The sequence below is a fragment of the Theropithecus gelada genome, chromosome 17, assembly GCF_003255815.1.
Source record: "Theropithecus gelada isolate Dixy chromosome 17, Tgel_1.0, whole genome shotgun sequence".
Taxonomy (NCBI): Eukaryota; Metazoa; Chordata; class Mammalia; order Primates; family Cercopithecidae; genus Theropithecus; species Theropithecus gelada.
Genome location: NC_037685.1, coordinates 17,693,373 through 17,712,630, shown reverse-complemented (window position 1 = coordinate 17,712,630; position 19,258 = coordinate 17,693,373). Strand labels below are relative to the sequence as shown.

The 19,258-nt window shown below is 37.6% G+C and overlaps 1 pseudogene; it reads right to left on the bottom strand.

Moving 5' to 3' along the window:
* Window positions 1-11,050: 11,050 nt before the first annotated feature.
* On the bottom strand, window positions 11,051-11,387 carry LOC112611140 (annotated as a pseudogene).
* Between the last annotated feature and the right edge of the window lie 7,871 nt (window positions 11,388-19,258).

Below are 19,258 nucleotides of genomic sequence, written 5' to 3'. Positions count from 1 at the left end.
GTTTTATGAGGTTTATTTATTTATTATAATTTTTAAATTTTATGGTTCCTATTTTCAACTAGATTTTAATCCATAATCATACACTTACTAAATACTTATTATTGCCTTAGTTATTGTTGGAGTTTCTGGTTGCAGTACTTTACTGATAAGTTGCATAACATTATACAGTTCATATCAGAACACATTTCCTGTATATTTTCCTATAGTTCAGAAGCTAGAAAAGATATTATTAGTTATAATTTATTAAGTACCTGTTATGTATTAGGCATTATACTAGGCGTTTTGTGTATAATGTCTCTGAACCTCATGCCAACTTCTCAACATAAGATACCACTATTCCAATTTTGCATATGAAGAGACTGAGATTCACAGAGGTTAGGTAATGTTTCCAAATAAAAAGCTAGTAAAAGCCTGGTGCTGGAATCCTGGATACCCGAATCCAAGTCTGTATAAGTATTCGTTACCTATACATTCTCACATAAAAATGTTTGTGTGATAATTAGAAAGCTGTATATGATTTGCAACTGTAGACTCCTGCTTTCATTGGAAAACCTTGATCAGTAAGAAAGGGAGACTGAAGTTTGAGGTCTTCTCAGTTGGAAGCTGCAGCCGCTTAGGGAATGATAACCTGAAGCAGCAGGTGATTTTCCTGAATGTCAAGAAATGAAATGATTTAGCAACGTATGAAACCCACAAGAGTAGGAGTGTGATGCCTGAAAGCATAGATTGTGATGTAAGCTTGTGTAAATTGGATGGAAAAATTTTACCCCCACACATGTAAATCAGGGATGCCACTGATATCCTGGGAACTCAGCCACTGATAGCAAGTGGGTATAGATGATTTGTGTCTGCTGGAAGAGTGCAAGACTTTCATCCTCTTCTTCCTTCAAAGTTTATGATGAAAAACACTCTTTTTCCAAATATGAATGAGATGTCACCAATTTGTATACTGCATTTCATAAACTGAAGATCAACTTACATCTCAAAGTTGATTTAAATCATGAAGACTTTTAACAAAATGACATCATGTTGGATGTAGTGGTGTGTACCTGTAATCCCGGCTTACTTGGGAGGCTGAGGTGTGAGGAGTTCAAGATCAGCCTGAGCAACACAGAGAGACCCAGTCTCAAAATAACAAAAACGAAAACAAAAACACCACCAGAACAACTCCATCTAAGGGAGAAAGTACATGTATTGAATGACTTCTGTATGCCAATTACTGGTGCCAAGTGCTTTTCATATGTTATCTGTTATGAGAACATGTCTCTCAAATCTCTTTCAGCAGGGAGCATAATTGTCTGGCCCCAGCTGTTGTGTTCTGAAATCCATCACCAAGTTTGTATGGAGGCCAAGCTTCCCACGGCTGCTCCCAGCCGATGATGGAGTGTGGCAGGGATGCTAAGGCTGATCTGTTTCTGGGAAATGGAGAATTCGCTGAAGAGTGACTTAAGCTTGACAAGTACTTCCCATTGGCCTTGCTGAACTTTCTTAGAACCCCAATCAGAAGGCTCTCGCCCAAGCCTTCCCTCTTGCCTTCTCAGGGGCCAGACTGCATTGTGGTCTATCTCTCAGCCTACTCTGCTTCCTTCCCATTTTATCTCTCGGATGTCTCCTTGAATGAACTCTCTTGATGCCTGCTTCTTGGAGGAGCTAAATCAACACATTGTCTAATTTAACCTTCCCAATCTCGTGAGCTATTTATGGTGATAAGAAATTGAGCCTCAGGGCATTTGCAATACTCACTCAGGTCACCCAGCTAACTAGTGGCAGGCTTTAAACCCAGCTTTGTCTGCTCTCATGGTCCTTTAACACTTCCCATTGTACTATGCTGCCTAGGATGCCTTCTTGTACTCACCACTAATTTTTAAGGTACTTTATCTGATGACAAATTGCTTAGTAAAAAAGGGAATGGGTAAAAAGTTTTCTCAAGCTCCCTGAAAAAAAAAAAAAAAAAACCTGGAAGGAAACAAGTTGTTAATATAAAATGTTCAGCCTTTTCCTAGAATAACTTAACAGTTTGAGCTTTCTTATCTGTATCTGTGACAGGGAGCTGTCTGGCTACATGAATATGTTGTTTCTCTTTCTTTCTTTCTTTTTTTTTTTCTTTTCCTAACACTCCTTCTTAGGTAAATCAGAGCTGCAAGTGCTGTATCTATTTCTCAGAGATAGCATGTGAATTTGTGACATTCCCTGGGGAGTTTGAGGTCTAGAAACCAATGAAGAGATCACAATGAAACAGGAGTGTTACGTTTTCAAGTGTGAGGGTGATTATTATCTGAAAGTCTTAGCGTTGCTTAAAAGGCAGTTCTTCTCATTTGGATCATGGAGCAGTGCGAATTTTCCGAAGGCGAGAAGGCCTTCCTAGCATGAATAAAAGCCAAGTACAGAGTGGGGCTGCAGGCTGCTTGTGTTACTGTGAAGGCTGCCAGTGAAAGCCAGGGTAACTGGCTCCAGGGATGCTCCAGGAACTGGAACCGATTCCTAATGAATCAAGAACCCAGTAGGGAAGTGAAGAAAACAAAGTGAGACTTTTACTTTTTTTTCAGCCCTCCCTCTTTTCTGGGGGACGGGGTGGGGGGGAGAAAAAAGAGAAAAGAAGAGAAAAAAAAAATACAAATTAGTGCAATTCTCTCCAAAACCTGGTGAGGGTTCAAGAGGACAGGGAGCCTGAGGACCTCCACCTGAGGAGCTTCTTGACGATGCTGTGTCTAAGATCTTTAGTGCCAGGAGAACATTGACATTTTCCCCTTTTACTTTGCAGGGCATTTTTTCATGTGATTCAGGAAACTTTATGCTTCTTAGAGTTGTGCCGCTGGTGTTATGAGAGCTATAAGACCCCTGCTGCCAAGCCAGACTCTGTTTCTCTGTTCTAGGCCCCAAATAAGGGCAGACCCCCTCGATATTTGTGTGATTTCTTTCCCTGGGATGTGCCTTCCACAGACGCATTAGCTCATTGATGAAGGCTACCACTGTTGGTCTTAATCTGCTTCAATATTCCCTTTAACTTGATGGTGTCTTGCCTACTTCTCCAGCTTCATCTCCTATGCCTTCTTCACGTCACACATTTGTGAAAATGTAGTGCTTTCCATTCTAGAACCTTCCATGTTCCCTTATGTCACATACCCTTTCTCATGCTGTGTCTTCTGCCAGCAATGTCCTCCTGCCCCCAACCAACGCTTAAACTCTTTTCCCATTTGGTGCATGTCTAATTCCATTAAGACTGAGTTCAAACGTAACCTCCGCAGTGCCACCTTCCTTGACTTCCCCAAACTCAATTAATAACTTTGTTCTTTGCATATTTCAGTAATTTTGTTGAGCTGAAATTAATTTGCTTTCTGATTCAAATTCAGTACTTTGTTTTCTCACTTACTATTAAGTGCCTTGCAGAGGAATGATCACTTTTATATGTAGCATTTCTTAAACTTTTATTTGGGAAAAACAACAACAACAACAACAACAACAACAACTAGAGACAATGATTCCTTTGGATGGAGATGAACTATTAATATTAATGCATTCTGAAATTACTATGGACTCTTCAGAAGAGGGTATGACTGGAGACATGAAGGACAATTTTAGTCACTGCTAATGATCAAAATGAAACAACAAAAATCCTTGTTATGTAAAATCTCTGATTTTCTCAATACCCTTTGAAAGATATTCTGGAAAATTGTGAGCCTCACTTCCAGTGAGCCTCTACAACTCCAAGGCACATGTTAATAATCTTCCTCGTAGGTCTCTTTGCAAGCTGCATTGTTTTATCACAGTTGTGTGAGTTCTGGGGGCCTCCCATGTCAGCAACGCAAAGACCCTGCCTGGACCCTGCCTAGATGGCCACCTAAGCCATGAACCCATCAAACTCAGTCACTCCTTCCTGTACAGTTGTAGGTAACAGCCGGTATACCAACATAATACAAGAAGTACCACTATTTAATTCCTATTGGAATTTTGATCCACTTCTTACACTCTGCTCCAAGCTGTAAGGAGTGGATAGTCAGCTCCAGAAAGCAATCATCAATCTGAAAAATGATTTTTATTTTTCACTAATAGAACTGTCAAAAAATACCTTTTGGAAATGACAACTCTGCTTTGAATTGATGACATAGACCAGGGGCTGGTCAACCACAGCTTCTCTATCACATCCATCCGGCTGCTTGTTTTCCTAAATAGTTGAAACATGCCCATGTCATTTATTTACATATTGTCCAAGACTGCTTTTGCATTTTAATGGCAGAGTGTAGTAGTTGCAAGAGAAACTGTGTGGCCCATGAAGACTAAAATATTTGCTATTTGGTCCTTCATGGAAAGTTTGCCAACTCCTGACGGCAATACAGAGTTCTGCCAGAAACCATAAATGCAAACTCTCCAATATCCATTTATTACTCAAAGTCTGATTCTGAGAATATATTTCTCTCAGAACATAGCATCAGGAAAGCCACTGGTGAGTTTGTAATCTTAGACGCGCTGTGAATCACATAATGGATTGTGTCTCCTCTTTGGCTTTGGCTATCAGAATATCCTGAGCCAAAAATTGTCATCCTCTGTAGAGAGGTAGATGGTACTTATCTTTACCCACTTTTAGATTTTTCTACTTTTAAATCCTCTTCACTCTGATTTCCTAACTATTAATTTTTGTCTGATGACCTTGCATGTACATATCTGTTGAGAAAAAGTTAGATATAAATACATATGTCAGTAGTGATACCCTCTGCACTTTCACAGTTGATTGTCTAGAATTAGCTGTTTGAATATCTGCTTCTATCTCCTAGTTTAAACACCCTTTGGGGGATTTTTTTTGTTGCTTATTTATTTTGTTTTTTTGTCTTTTTTGTTTTGTTTGTATTGGTAGTGGATTACTTTTAGAAAGTTTTTATTTCAGAGACCAGCATATTTTCAACTTAAATTAATTGTCAGTTGCAGTATAAATAATAGTGTCTTCAAGGTACCTGAATTTGACTCCTTGGTTAAAATAAATTACTTAGTTTTCATGCTTTTATTAATAAAATAATAATCGTTACTATTTAATAAGTGCCTAGTATTTTCTGGGTGCTTAAGTACATTGTTGAATTCTTTCCTTGTAGCAGGCATGGTGGGTCTTAATATTTCCACTTAATAAGATAGTAACAATAAGACTCAGAGAGATGACATACCTTCCTTGGAGGGAGTGTGCAGTATTACAGCCAGTGGTGCCTGCAGGAGTCAAGTGATGTCCACAAATGAAGCAGGTGGGTGTAATACAATCTGGAGCCATGGGGACCTATGAGTGCACACTTTGTCTGAAGGGGCAGTTGCTACCCAGGCAGCCAACCACTGCCATCCTCAAGTCTCAGCTTGCTATTGCTTGAGTTCCCAACTTATCAGAAACCAGAAATCCAGACATTCAGTGAAATACTTTAATTTTAAAAACACTGTTTCAAAATAATGAAACATATTGTGGATTAGGTTTGGCACCCAGGCTACCAGTTTTTAAACTTGGTGATGACCACATGCCTTTAGGCCTGAATACTAACTTTACCACATTCTGTGTTACCTTGAGCAACGTAACCTCTCTAAGCTTCAGTTTCATCAACTAAACAATGAGACTAATAATAGTATGAATTTACTGAGATTTGGTAAAATGTTTAACCTGTGCCTGCCACATAAAACATACTCATTAAATGCCTACCTACCCATTATGTTACGGCTAAGTAATTTTTTACTTGGAAGTTATAATCAGGCCTTTATGACCTCAAAACCACATTCTTTTCTCCCAATACAATCCTGTCTCTCATTATTCAGTGTTTCATTTTTTTTATTCCTAACTCTAGTTTGCCAGTTGTTTATCATAACAGAAGCAGACCAACAATTTTATGAGCCATATAAACATTTATACTAAAAAGTATAGTTAATTGAATAAATTTTTCCTTTCAATTTTGCTCAAAAAGTCATTTTTAAAGTTCTTGTGATTTCCTCTAAATTAAAAAGTTAAACTTCTTTTTATAAATGCACTTACAGCTCCCATTGATTTCAGTGGGAGTCAAGAATCCAAGGATAGAATCTAGCCTGAAGAGTTTTAATTTTCTGTTTGTTTACAACAGGAGATAACAAAAAAGGTATGTTTGCTTAGAGTGTGTCAACATTAAGTATTCTAGCTAGCTGGGTCAAGTACAGTATTATGACTGAAGTTGAGAGCAAAGGGTTTCTTCATTGCATGAGTAGACCTGAAGATGCGTTCTTATAAATGAGCAAACATAGCTGTAGGTATCAAAGATAACAAGCAATATTGAGTAGGAGAAAGGATTTCACTGGGGTGAGAAGGGGAACCAAATATGCATTACAGTTGTTAAGTAGCTTTTTACCTGTATCTTTTCTTCTGACTGATATTTTTTAAGGGAAATGATTAACATGTAAAGAAATACTTTCTCTAACAAGATTTTTTTATAGTGAACTTTATTCACACTACCTGGAGGATTATTCTGTCCTGACACAGTTGAGTAAAACGGTATCATCTCAAAGTACAGTGGCAGGATAGAGCAATGAACAAAGAACTGGTTTTGGGAATGAAGGACCATAAGTTCTAGTCTCAGTTTGGCACACAAACAACTGTGATTTTGGGCAAATCACTCTCTGTTGATTGGAGATAATAAACTCATTCTATCAATAGTGAGAATATCTGTGGAAGATCTTTGTTTCTAGATAAAAGTACAGTATTGTTGCTATAGTGATTTTTATGTGATGATGGTGATAGTATAGAACAGATATGAAATTATAAGCACTCATCTACCAAGGAATTAAATAGTTTCAATTTCTTCAACAACAGAGGAGACATACACTGTCAGTTACATACATTTTGATTTTGACCTCCCAGAAATAAATAAGTTAAGGCTGTTCATCTTTTTTTTCCCTGAGAAGTAAGAGGCAGTAAGAGTAAAAATTAATGGCTTGTGGATAGACCAAGAAATAAGAAGTAACATGAGTAATGTAAAGTGGAGATAATTGAGTGTAAGTAAAAGCAATGCTAAGCAGCCTGAAGCCCCTGGTGGTGTATAATTTTGATAGCTCAATTAGCTGATTTCTCCCTTTCTCTCTCTTTCTTTTCCCCTCCCTCCCTCCCTCCCTCCCTCCCTCCCTCCCTCCCTTCCTCCCTCCCTCCCTCCCTTCCTTCCTTCCTTCCTTCCTTCCTTCCTTCCTTCCTTCCTTCCTTCCTTCCTTCCTTCCTTCCTTCCTTCTTCATTTTTTTCACAGTTCTTAGCAGTCTGGACAGAGGAGCAGAAAGACAAATTGTATGTATTCATATGGCACTGGTGACTATTTGGAAGGGAATTCAGGAACATGACACGAGGGCAAACATATTAATGAATTTAGAAATAGAATTATTTGCTTGGTAGACAATGTGTTTCAAAAACAGTGGAAAAGGAAGCAAGAAATGAGACTAGTCATTGTGGTAAAGGAAATGCACAGTAGTCTTTGATGTCTGGAGATGTCTTTATTGTGCTTGATATGATGATTTAGCTGGGTATAAAACTTCAGGTTGACTTATTTTCTTCCAGAAATTTGTGTATTCTGATATATACTGTTGCGGAAGGGAAATCTACGTCTAATTGTTGCTCTTTTGTTGGTATTTTCTCTCTTGCAGCTTTTAAGGTCTTATTCTTATCCTTGATATTCTGCAGGTTTCAAATCATATGCTTGAATGTATAATATTTTCATTTATTGTGGGACTCAGGTATTTCTTCAACTTTGGAAAATTCTTGACTATATTTCTTTAAATATTATTTTTCTATAATTTAAAAAATGGAATGCCTGTTTCACAAATGTTGCATATCCTTATTCTATCTTATATGACTTTTTGAAGTCTTTTGTCTATTGATGATGAATTAAAAATAATTTTCACAGTATTATCTTTCAGTGTTTAGGTCTTATCTTTTGTGCTTAAAACAAACTTCAATAACATTTTACAAAATTCTAAGATATCTAGCAAGTTATTTTTATATCAATTTCTTGTTTCTCATTTCTGCCTGATTTTATTTTATATTTTCTTTTCCATTTCTAATATTTTTAAAGGTTTATAATTCACAAATATATAACTTAGTTATCCCAATGCAAACACCTCTGTAACTCTCATGTAAGTCAAGAGATAAAACATTGCCAGCATCCCAGATTCTTTTTTTTAGGCTTCTTTCTAATTATTACCCTATCTTTTCCACAGAATAAAGCACTATCATAAATTTTGACATCATCATGTAGATGTACCTGTTTCTGAAGTTTGTATAAGTGAAATCATAGAGTATATATTTTTGGTATCTGGTTTCTTTCACTGAAATTTATGCTTGTGATATTCTTCTATCTTGTTGTTGAAGGCTATAGTTCATTACTTCTCATTTTTTTTTAAGTATTCAATTGTATTGATATACTGCAATTTATTTATCCATTATAATATTAATAGACATTGAGTTTTCCTAGTCAGGATTTATTATGAATAATACTACTATAATCGTTCTTGTACATGTCTCTTGGTGCACATGGCATGCATTTATGTTAGGTAGGTATGTAGAAGTGCTAGCTCAGATAATATGCATGTAGATAATGTAGATAATATGCTGTAGATAATGCCAACTGTTTACCAAAGTTAATTTACCAATTTATATTCCTATGAGCAGTATATGAGAATTTTTATTGCTTCACATGCTTATTAGCACTTGATATTATTAGCTAATTTTTAGTTTTAACCATTCTGCTAGCTGTGCTGTGATACCTCATTGTGAGGTTGACACCTTTACATATATTTATCCTTTCTTTGGATAGCATCTGTTATGAATGCCTGCTTAAGTATCCTACTCCTTTTTCATTAGATTGTCTGTTTCTCTACTTGGTTTTTATTACTTCTTTATGCATTTTGGATGTGAGCTCTTTGTTGACTAAATTGCTGAAAATATCTTCCGCCATGTGCTAAAGCGAACTAAATATGGCCTGAGAAGGACTGCATACTTCTATATGAGAGTCTTTGTGGACAAACTGCCACCTAACTTAACAGGTAGAGAAGACTGAAAACCTAATTTAAGAGTATGTACCTGTAACAATAGCTGAGTTTGGCCAATCCCAGCAGCTGTACTTCAACCACTCATACACTGCTGACTCTTCAAACTGTGTTCAAATAAGGCAAACGCTGAGCTGTAACCAATTCAGTTGTTTCTGTACCTCACTTCTGATGTCTGTACCCACTTCCCTTTTTTTGGTCTATAAATCTTCTTCCACCATATGGCTGCACTAGAGTCTCTCTGAATCTGCTGTGATTCTGGGGGCTGCCCGGTTCATGAATTGTTAATTGCTCAGTTATACACCTTTAAATTTAATTAGGCCAAAGATTTTCTTTTAACACATGTCATAGCTTGCCTTTTCACACTGCTGATAGTTCCTTTTATTTCTGATCAACAGAAATTCTTAATTTCATGTAGCACAATTCATCATTGTTTTCTTTAATGACCTGCTTAAGATATATTTTCCTTTTCCAAGGTCATAGAGATACTATTCTGCGTTATTTTCCATTATTATTATTTGCCATTCATGTGAGTATCTACGAACTACTCAGAATAGATTTTTTCCCATGGTATAATGTAGAGAGCATTTTTCCCTTTGTGAATATTCAGTTAGCCTAACACCATCTATTGAAAAAGCTATCTTTTTTCCACCTTTATTATAAATCAGTGTCTACACAAATAAAGATCTGTTTCTGTGTTCTCTATTTTCTTCCATTGGTCTATTTGTCTGTTGTGTACCATCAACAGACCATTTTAATGTTAGAGCTTTATAATCACTAATATAAGTAGACAGAGCTTTATAATAATCACTAATATAAATAGAGCAAGCTGTCTTACCTTTTTCCTCTTTAGGGTTATCTTGATCATTCCTGACCTTTTGCATATCCAAATACTCATTATAAATTTGGAAGAACTGGCATCTTTATAGTATCGACTCTTTACTCTATCAGCATGGATTATCCTGTAAGCATTTAGATTTGTTTTTTTTTTTCTGTTAATGTTATTTTATAGTCTTATGCTTAGATATTTTGTATTCACTTACGTTTATTTCCAGGTGTTTGATATATTTTGCTCCTATTGTAAATGCTATCTTTTAAAATTTCATTTTTGGTGTCTCTAAGCAAATTTAATTGACTATGGTGGAACAAAACTTTATTCATGAACTTTGCTAAATTCATTTTTTTCTCCAAAATTTTACTCTGGAAATTTTCAAACATATAGAAAATAGACTTGTGTAACAAACTTTTGTGTGCCCGTTATCCAGCTTTAACCATTACAGTAAGTTTTTCAATTTCCTTAACTCATATTTAATTCTAATACTTTTTATATATTCTTTTGTATTTTCTGTATACACAAGCATACTATTTGTAAGTAATGGTAGTCTTACTTCCTTCTTTCTGAGGTTATTTATTCATTTATTTCCTATTCATGCTGCTGAGAATATTCAGAACAATGTTGAAAAACATTATAATAACGTTCTTACCATGGTTGTGAGCCTGACCATTCCTTTTTGTTTTCATCAAATGACACTTACAGAAGATCAATTCTTATGTATTTGTCGTAAAAATCAATGTCTTAGCTAAGTTAAAGCATGTTTATGCTGAAATATTTGTATAATTTGAGCAATGCTAGCCATAAATAGAATAAATTCAGAACAAGGGTTTTTTTTTGCTTTTTTTTTTTTTTTTAAGCACTGCAAACATGTCAATAGGTAGTCTGTGTTTATATGTGGTACTTACACATTTAAACTTAATTCTCAGCGTTTACTTTATGGTTACTGCTGTAACTTAAAAAGTCTCACCAAGGGATAAGGTATAACTACCTACAAACTGGCATATTTGTTAATTTTTTAGTTTGTGAAAATATCTTGAACTCATTTATACAGGGACCAAATTTCAACTCTGACAGTAATCAGCATTTTAGTGAACCTCATAGTTTGCAACTGCATACGGGCAACAGAAAATATGAAAGAATTTCTAACTATGGGAATTACATGTTTAAAAACTTTCGCATTTTATTTTATTTTATTTTATTTAACATTCTAGGGAGTTCATCAGCAATTTCAATGTAATTTTAGGTGCAATTGGGAATTTGGCATTCTCAGTAGAGCTGTTAGCATAGAAAACCTTATAGATGGAATAAGTACATTTAATAGCACATGTGAAGGGATCGTTCTAAAATTGACTTCGAGGGCTTCATTTTCCACTACTGAACTGGGTCGCTCAACATGGGTGTTACTGTTCCTGATGTTAGGGCATATTCTCTTTTTACAATAAAATTATGACTGTCAGAAGATTTTAACTTGACGTATGTGGCATCTCTGCCTCCACAACCTCCATAGGATTGTTTCTCTCCATATAGTATGTTCATGTGAAATCCTATTTCATTGCCTTAGGAACTTCAATAGTTTCTTGTCAGTCACTGCAGCTGGGTTCCTGTGCTTGGCCACAGCCCCTACTCCAGAGCCAGCTCCTCTCCTTTTCCTGATGTATATATTTCCTGATATATATATACACACACATACACACATATCCTATTTATATTTATTGGATATAGATTCTATTTATATTTATTGAATACACATATATATTCTTTACTGAGTATTTACTGAGTATTCAATAAAATATTTATATATATTCAAATGCAGAGTAATAACATAGATTTAAATATATATATAAATATATTTAAAAATACATTAAAAATATATTTCAAGACCATGTTATTGCTCTGCATTTTGAATGGAATTAATGCATCAATGTGTGACTATTGTGTCATTTTGACCAGAAGTCAAATTTGGGGTCACTGTAGCAAAAGGTGAAGGAAAAACTGGAGGCGTGTAAGCATGGACACAAAGCAGTCGTGTAAATCTTTGGGACTGAACTGGCACCACAGAACTGGAGAAGGGAAGAATAATCTTCTAAATCAGCAGGCTAGCTAGAGTCCTCTGAATCTTCACCCTAACTCAGAATTTTGGGGACTAAGGATGTGTTAGAAAAGGGCAGGTCTTAATTTAACTTAAGATGTTCATAGAACTTTCTGGAAAGGATTAGGACCTTTTTTTTCCAACAGAGGTGAGATTCTGAGAGGCCTGGATTAGAATCTAGGTATTGTGTGTCAAGATGGGCATGTCAGGATGGGAGGGGGACACAGGGTCCCACTAAGACATACACTGAGCTGGCAGTTATCATGAGAAGAGGACTGATATTGTGTACTTACAAGATTTATGGAAATGTATTGGGGAATGTCAATCAACCCTTAGAAGGAAGTGAAGAGATGAAGAGAAGAAGTGTGAAAAGGTATGTGTGCACAAGAGAGAAAACATACTAAATCAGAGAGTGAAAAAATGTGAATATTTCTGTGAGTCCACATTTTTCCCAAAGCTGAAAGGATTTGTGGATGCATGAGTTGCCCCATGAAAATTATCCAGCATGTTGCTCACCCACAAGATTTGCAGGTCTATAGAGGAGTACAATAATGGCAGTGATGACAGTCATGTAAAAAGACACTCATGTCTTCTTTTCAAAATCAGTAACACATAGAACTTTTCTTCCATCACATTTGATTTCATGTTTAATACAGTATGCAGCAGCTGAACATGTATATCCCCTTATAATTGAGAGATCAAGAAGACACGACCTTATAATAACTGTGTACGGGGAGTTTTTTATTCATTCACCTACTCATTCAGGTATTTAGAAAGTATCTATTAAGGGCTTATCGAGTGCCAGGATGTAGTCTAGGCCCTGGAAGTACATCAATGTGCAAAATTGTCAAATTTGGTTTGTAGTAAGTGGAAATAAAAGGAAGAAACAGAAAAACTGTGTGTACTTCCTAAAGTGTTCTAGTAGTGGTAGAAGAAAAATAACTAGGATACAGTCTTTTAATCACTAGTTTTCTGGCTCTTCCTTCAACTAATTCAACTATGAAACATAATGTATATAGAACATACATATTTGTTTGCATGTGACTGCGAGGAGTTTATGGGGGTACACAAAAATAAATACAATCGGATTTCATTCTTCAAGAGGCACACAGTTTCAAAGCGAGACGTATGTGTGATTACAAACAAAATGGTACAAACACGACTTTGACAGAGCTAAATGCTGGGAACTCTGGAGCACATAGTAGATGCAGTTCCCTGTGCTGGAAGGAATAGGAAAGGCTTTTTACAAAGGACCTCTGACCTGGCTCCGGGGGGAGTGGGAACTGGCCAGTGTTGGTGGTGGAGGGAGCAGTGTTCAGGTCGGGAGAGGGAAATGTGCAAATAACTCTCCTGATACTCTCCTAGTGCCACCATGTTGTTACCGTCTCCTATTCTCATCTGCTGGCTTTCATAAAATTATGTTCTCTTTCTTCTTAATGGGCACACTAGAAAATTTTTTCTTTGCCAGTCTCCTGTGTCTGACAGAGCACAGGCCTGTGAGTAACTTTAGGTAGGGGGTGTGCAATGTCTGGGAAGAAGCAAGAGGAAGCCTGCTGGGGTGCTGGAATATTTTAGATCATGATGTGTGTGTTGGTTACACGTGCCAAACTATTCAGCCATATGCTTATTAATGCATTTCCAGCATTTTACTACGTGCATACTAGACTTCAATGAAACGAGGAAAAAAAAAAGCCTCCTAACCCAATGATATTAATGTCAGTCCTATGACACTAATTTCTATACGGAGCTGTTTAGCACTTGGCATAGAATGTATTTTTGTTTTGTGTTGTGTTGTTTTGTTTATTCTTTGTTCATTTCTTATATGAGAATGTTTTCAGAAATCAGATTTTAAATGCCATTTAAGATCTCAATTTTTTTTTAAGCTCATTTGTCCTCTTCTGTGCAATCTCTATGGCTTTAAGTTGGAAATATATAAACTTACACACGGGGTGCAGTTGGCTTTATATTTCAGAAGCTTCCTTTGCATACAGCCTGTGGAGCACGTGTTTTTGTTTCTCTCTGTAAGTGCCCTGTGGCAGGGGATAATTCTACCATTTCTCTTTGTAGTATCTGGGAGATTGAGTTGTGTACACAGTCTGAGTCCTCAATAAATATTGCTGAGAGGGAACAAGTGTGAATATTTTTCCCATTTTGATTTATCAGCCTCTTAGAAAGGAGGGGCGAAAGACCTAAATAGTATACTTAAGTGATCTTATTTCTCCCCAAACCCCTTAAACAGTTTAAAAGAGGAAAAGAAAGAAAGTACTCTTGAAGGTTGATTGAGGGTCCACAGAACAAATTAGACTTACTCAAGTTTTATGAATCTCCAAATAGCAAGTTTATATAGATTTGCTGGAGTTTAGATATACGTGTCTGCAAAACAAGGTAACTTTTAAAGAAAATAGTTGCTTTGCATTTTTTTCAGGTCAGAAATTGAGTTTTTAGCTAAGCTTTTGCTCTTAGAAATTATCAGGAAAAATATGCCATCTATGTTGTAATTGTACAACAAACCCAATGAAGAGATCTCATTTCAGGTAAAGCAACTCACAGGTCCCCTGAACCTCCATGTAAGCATAAAGAAAACTGCATTAGTCTATTCCCATGCTGCTAATAAAGACATAATTGAAACTGGGTAATTTTTAAAGGAAAGAGGTTTAATTGACTCACGGTTCCAAGTGGCTGGGGAGGCCTCACAATCATAGCAGAAGGCGAATGAGGAGCAAAGTCACATTTTACATGGCAGCAGGCAAGAGATTGTGTTCAGGGGAACTTCCCTTTATAAAACCATCGGATCTCATGAGACTTATTCACTATCACAAGAACAGTATGGGAAAGATGCGTCCCATGATTCAATTACCTCCCACCGGGTCCCTCTCATGACACCTGGGAATTATAGGAGCTACAATTCAAGATGAGATTTGAGTGGGGACACAGGCAAACTGTACCATAAGCCTGATTTTTTTTCATTTTGCTCTTACTTGGTGATATTTGAGGCCAGCCAAGGCAGAACTTATTGAGCACTTTCAGAACCCTTCTAGAGCTCTCTTTTTCTTGCTGACCCCTGTATCTAATTCTCTCTTACTCCTACCAGAGTTGCCAGTGACCACACACTGGTCCTGTGGCCTAAGACCCTTTGCTGTAGGTCCCCACCTTGGGCTATGCTGCATGTCATTAAATAATGCTTGGTCATGCCTTGTCTATATTTAATTCTTTTCCTTGGTATCCTGAACTTTGCCATCCAAAGATTATTTGCTGATTCCAGAACCAAGCTATGCAAATATGTTTATGTATGCAATTTTTCTAACATAAGATGTATTATACTATGCTTCTCCTTTTTTACTTTCTTTTTTTTTATTATTATACTTTAAGTTCTAGGGTACATGTGCACAGTGTGAAGATTTGTTATATATGTATAGATGTGCTGTGTTGGTGTGCTGCACCCATTAACTCGTCATTTACATTAGGTATTTCTCCGAATGCTATCCCTCCCCCATCCCCACACCCCGCGACAGACCCCTGTGTGATGTTCCCCACCCCTTGTCCTTTTTCATAAATCAAATGTATGTGAAAGTGAAAATGCTTTGCTGGGCCAGGTGTGGTGGCTCACGCCTGTAATCCTGGCACTTTGGGAGGCCAGTGTGAGTGGATCACAAGGTCAAGAGATTGAGACCATCCTGGCCAAGGTGGTGAAACCCTGTCTCTACTAAAAATACAAAAATCAGCTGGGTGTGGTGGTGTGCACCTGTCATCCCATCTACTCAGGAGGCTGAGGCAGGAGAATCACTTGAACCTGGGAGTCAGAGGTTGCAGTGAGCAGAGATTGTGCTACTGCACTCCAGCCTGGCTACAGAGTGAGACTCCGTCTCAAAAAAAAAAAAAGAAAGAAAGAAACAAAGAAACAAAGAAAATGCCTAGCTGCAAAACACAGAAAAAACATAGATAATCATTCGTAAGAGAATAAAATGTTTTCAAAATCTCTCCACCATTAACCCCACACATATGCACATACACTCACACATGTACACACACATATATATACATTACACGTATTATTTGCTTTTTTAATTTAAACAATATTTAATTAAAATGTTTCATGTCAGTAAATATAGTTCCATGACATTTTTCTTTGTGTTTGGAAAGCTTTCCACTTTATGAATAAACTATCATTTTATCACTTTATGAATAAACTATCATTTATTTACAGTCTCTTACTATTACACATTTTTGCTATATTAAATTAATAGGGAATCCTTACAATACATATGTTTCTCATCAACAATTTTTTTAAAGCTTCTTAGAATATCCAAGTCAAAGACATGTGTTAAAAAAAACCCTAGCACTGATCCCAGAGCAAGATGGCCGAATAGGAGCAGCCCAGCCTCTAGATCCCAGTGCAAACGACACAGAGAACAGGTGATTTCTGCATTTTCAACTGAGGTACAGGGTTCATCTCACTGGGGAGTGCTGGACAATCGGTGCTGGTCAGCTGGTGCAGCCCAACTAGTGAGAGCTGAAGCAGGGCGAGCCATCGCCTCACCTGGGAAGTGCAAGGGGGAAGGGAATCCCTTTTCCTAGCCAAGGGAAACTGTAAACACAACACCTGGAAAATCGGGTAACTCCCACCCTAATACTGCACTTTACCAAGGGTCTTAACAAATGGCACACCAGGAGATTATATCCCACACATGGCCCAGAGGGTCCCACGCCCACGGAGCCTCCCTCGTTGCTAGCACAGCAGTCTGAGATCTAACTGCAAGGCAGCAGCGAGGCTGGGGGAGGGGTGCCTGCCATTGCTGAGGCTTAAGTGGGTAAACACACCCCCAGGGAAGCTTGAACTGGGTGGAGCCCACCACAGCTCAAGGGGGCCTGCATGTCTCTGTAGACTCCATCTCTGGGGACAGGGCATAGCTAAACAAAAAGCAGCAGAAACCTCGGCAGAGGTAAATGACCCTGTCTGACAGCTTTGAAGAGAGCAGTGGATCTCCCAGTACAGAGGTTGAGATCTGAGAACAGACAGACTGTGTGCTTAAGTAGGTCCCTGACCTCTGAGTAGCCTAACTGGGAGACATCCCCCACTAGATGCAGACTGACACCTCACACTTCACATGGTGGGGTACACCTCTGAGTTGAAGCTTCCAGAGCAAGAATCAGACAGCAACATTCACTGTTCAGCAATATTCTATCTTCTGCAGCCTCTGCTGCTGATACACAGGCAAACAGGGTCTGGAGTGGACTTCAAGCAATCTCCAACAGACCTACAGCTGAGGGTCCTGACTGTTAGAAGCAAAACTAACAAACAGAAAGGACACCCACACCAAAACCCCATCAGTTCATCACTGTCATCAAAGACCAAAGACAGATAAAACCACAAAGATGGGAAAAAAGCAGGGCAGAAAAGCGGGAAATTCAAAAAATCAGAGCGCATCTTCTCCTCCAAAGCAATGCAGCTCATCGCCAGCAACAGATCAAAGCTGGATGGAGAATGACTTTGACAAGTTGAGAGAAGAAGGCTTCAGTCAATCAAACTTCTCAGAGCTAAAGGAGGAACTACGTAACCAGCGCAAAGAAACTAAAAATCTTGAGAAAAGAATGAAAGAATGGATAACTTGAATAATCAATGCAGACAAGGCCATAAACAAACTGACAGAGATAAAAACCATGACACGAGAAATACGTGACAAATGCACAAGCTTCAGTAACTGACTCGATCAACTGGAAGAAAGAGTATCAATAGTTGAAGATCAAATGAATGAAATGAAGCAAGAAGAGAAGTCTAGAGAAAAAAGAGCAAAAAGAAATGAACAAAGCCTCCAAGAAATATGGGATTATGTGAAAAGACCAAATCTATGTCTGATTGGTGTGCCTGAAAGTGAGGGGGAAAATGGAACCAAGTTGGAAAATACTCTTCAGGATATCATCCAGGAGAACTTCCCCAACCTAGTAAGGCAGACCAACATTAAAATTCAGGAAATACAGAGAATGCCACAAAGATACTTCTCAAGAAGAGCAATTCCAAGACATTTAATTGTCAGATTCACCAAAGGTGAAATGAAGGAAAAAATGTTAAGGGCAGCCATAGAGAAAGGTCGGGTTACCCACAAAGGGAAGCTCATCAGACTAACAGCAGATCTCTCAGCAGAAACTCTCCAAACCAGAAGAGAGTGGGGGCCAATATTCAACATTCTTAAAGAAAAGAATTTTCAACCCAGAATTATTTCATATCCAACCAAACTAAGTTTCATAAGTGAAGGAGAAATAAAATCCTTTACAGACAAGCAAATGCTTAGAGATTTTGTCACCACCAGGCCTGCCCTACAAGAGACCCTAAAGGAAGTACTAAACATGGAAAGGAACAACCGGTACCAGCCATTGCAAAAACATGCCAAAATGTAAAGACCATCAATGGTAAGAAAAAACTGCATCAACTAACGAGCAAAATAACCAGCTAATATCACAATGACAGGATCAAGTTCACACATAACAATATTAACCTTAAATGTAAATGGACTAAATGATCCAATTAAAAGACAGAGACTGGCAAATTGGAGAAAGAGTCAAGACTCATCAGTTTGCTGTATTCAGGAGACCCATCTCACTTGCAGAGACACACATAGACTCAAAATAAAGGGATGGAGGAAGATCTACCAAGCAAATGGAGAAAAAAAAAAGCAGGGATTGCAATCCTAGTCTCTGATAACACAGACTTTAAACCAACAAAGATCAAAAGAGACAAAGAAGGCCATTACATAATGGTAAAGGGATCAATTCAACAGGAAAAGCTAACTATCCTAAATATATATGCACCCAGTACAGGAGCACCCAGATTCATAAAGCAAGTCCTTAGAGACTTACAAAGAGACTTAGACTCCCATACAACAATAATGGAAGACTTCAACACCCCACTGTCAACATTAGACAGATCAAAGAGACAGAAAGTTAACAAGGATATCCAAGATGTAAACTCATCTCTGCACCAAGTGGACCTAATAGACATCTACAGAACTCTCCACCCCAAATCAACAGAATATACATTCTCCTCAGGACCACATCATACTTATTCCAAAATTGACCACATAGTTGGAAGTAAAGCACTCCTCAGCAAATATAAGAGAACAGAAATTATAACAAACTGTCTCTCAGACCACAGTGCAATCAAACTAGAACTCAGGACTAAGAAACTCAATCAAAACCACTCAACTACCTGGAAACTGAACAATCTGCTCCTGAATGACTACGGGGTACATAATGAAATGAAGGCAGAAATAAAGATTTTCTTTGAAACCTATGAGAACAAAGACACAATGTACCAGAATCTCTG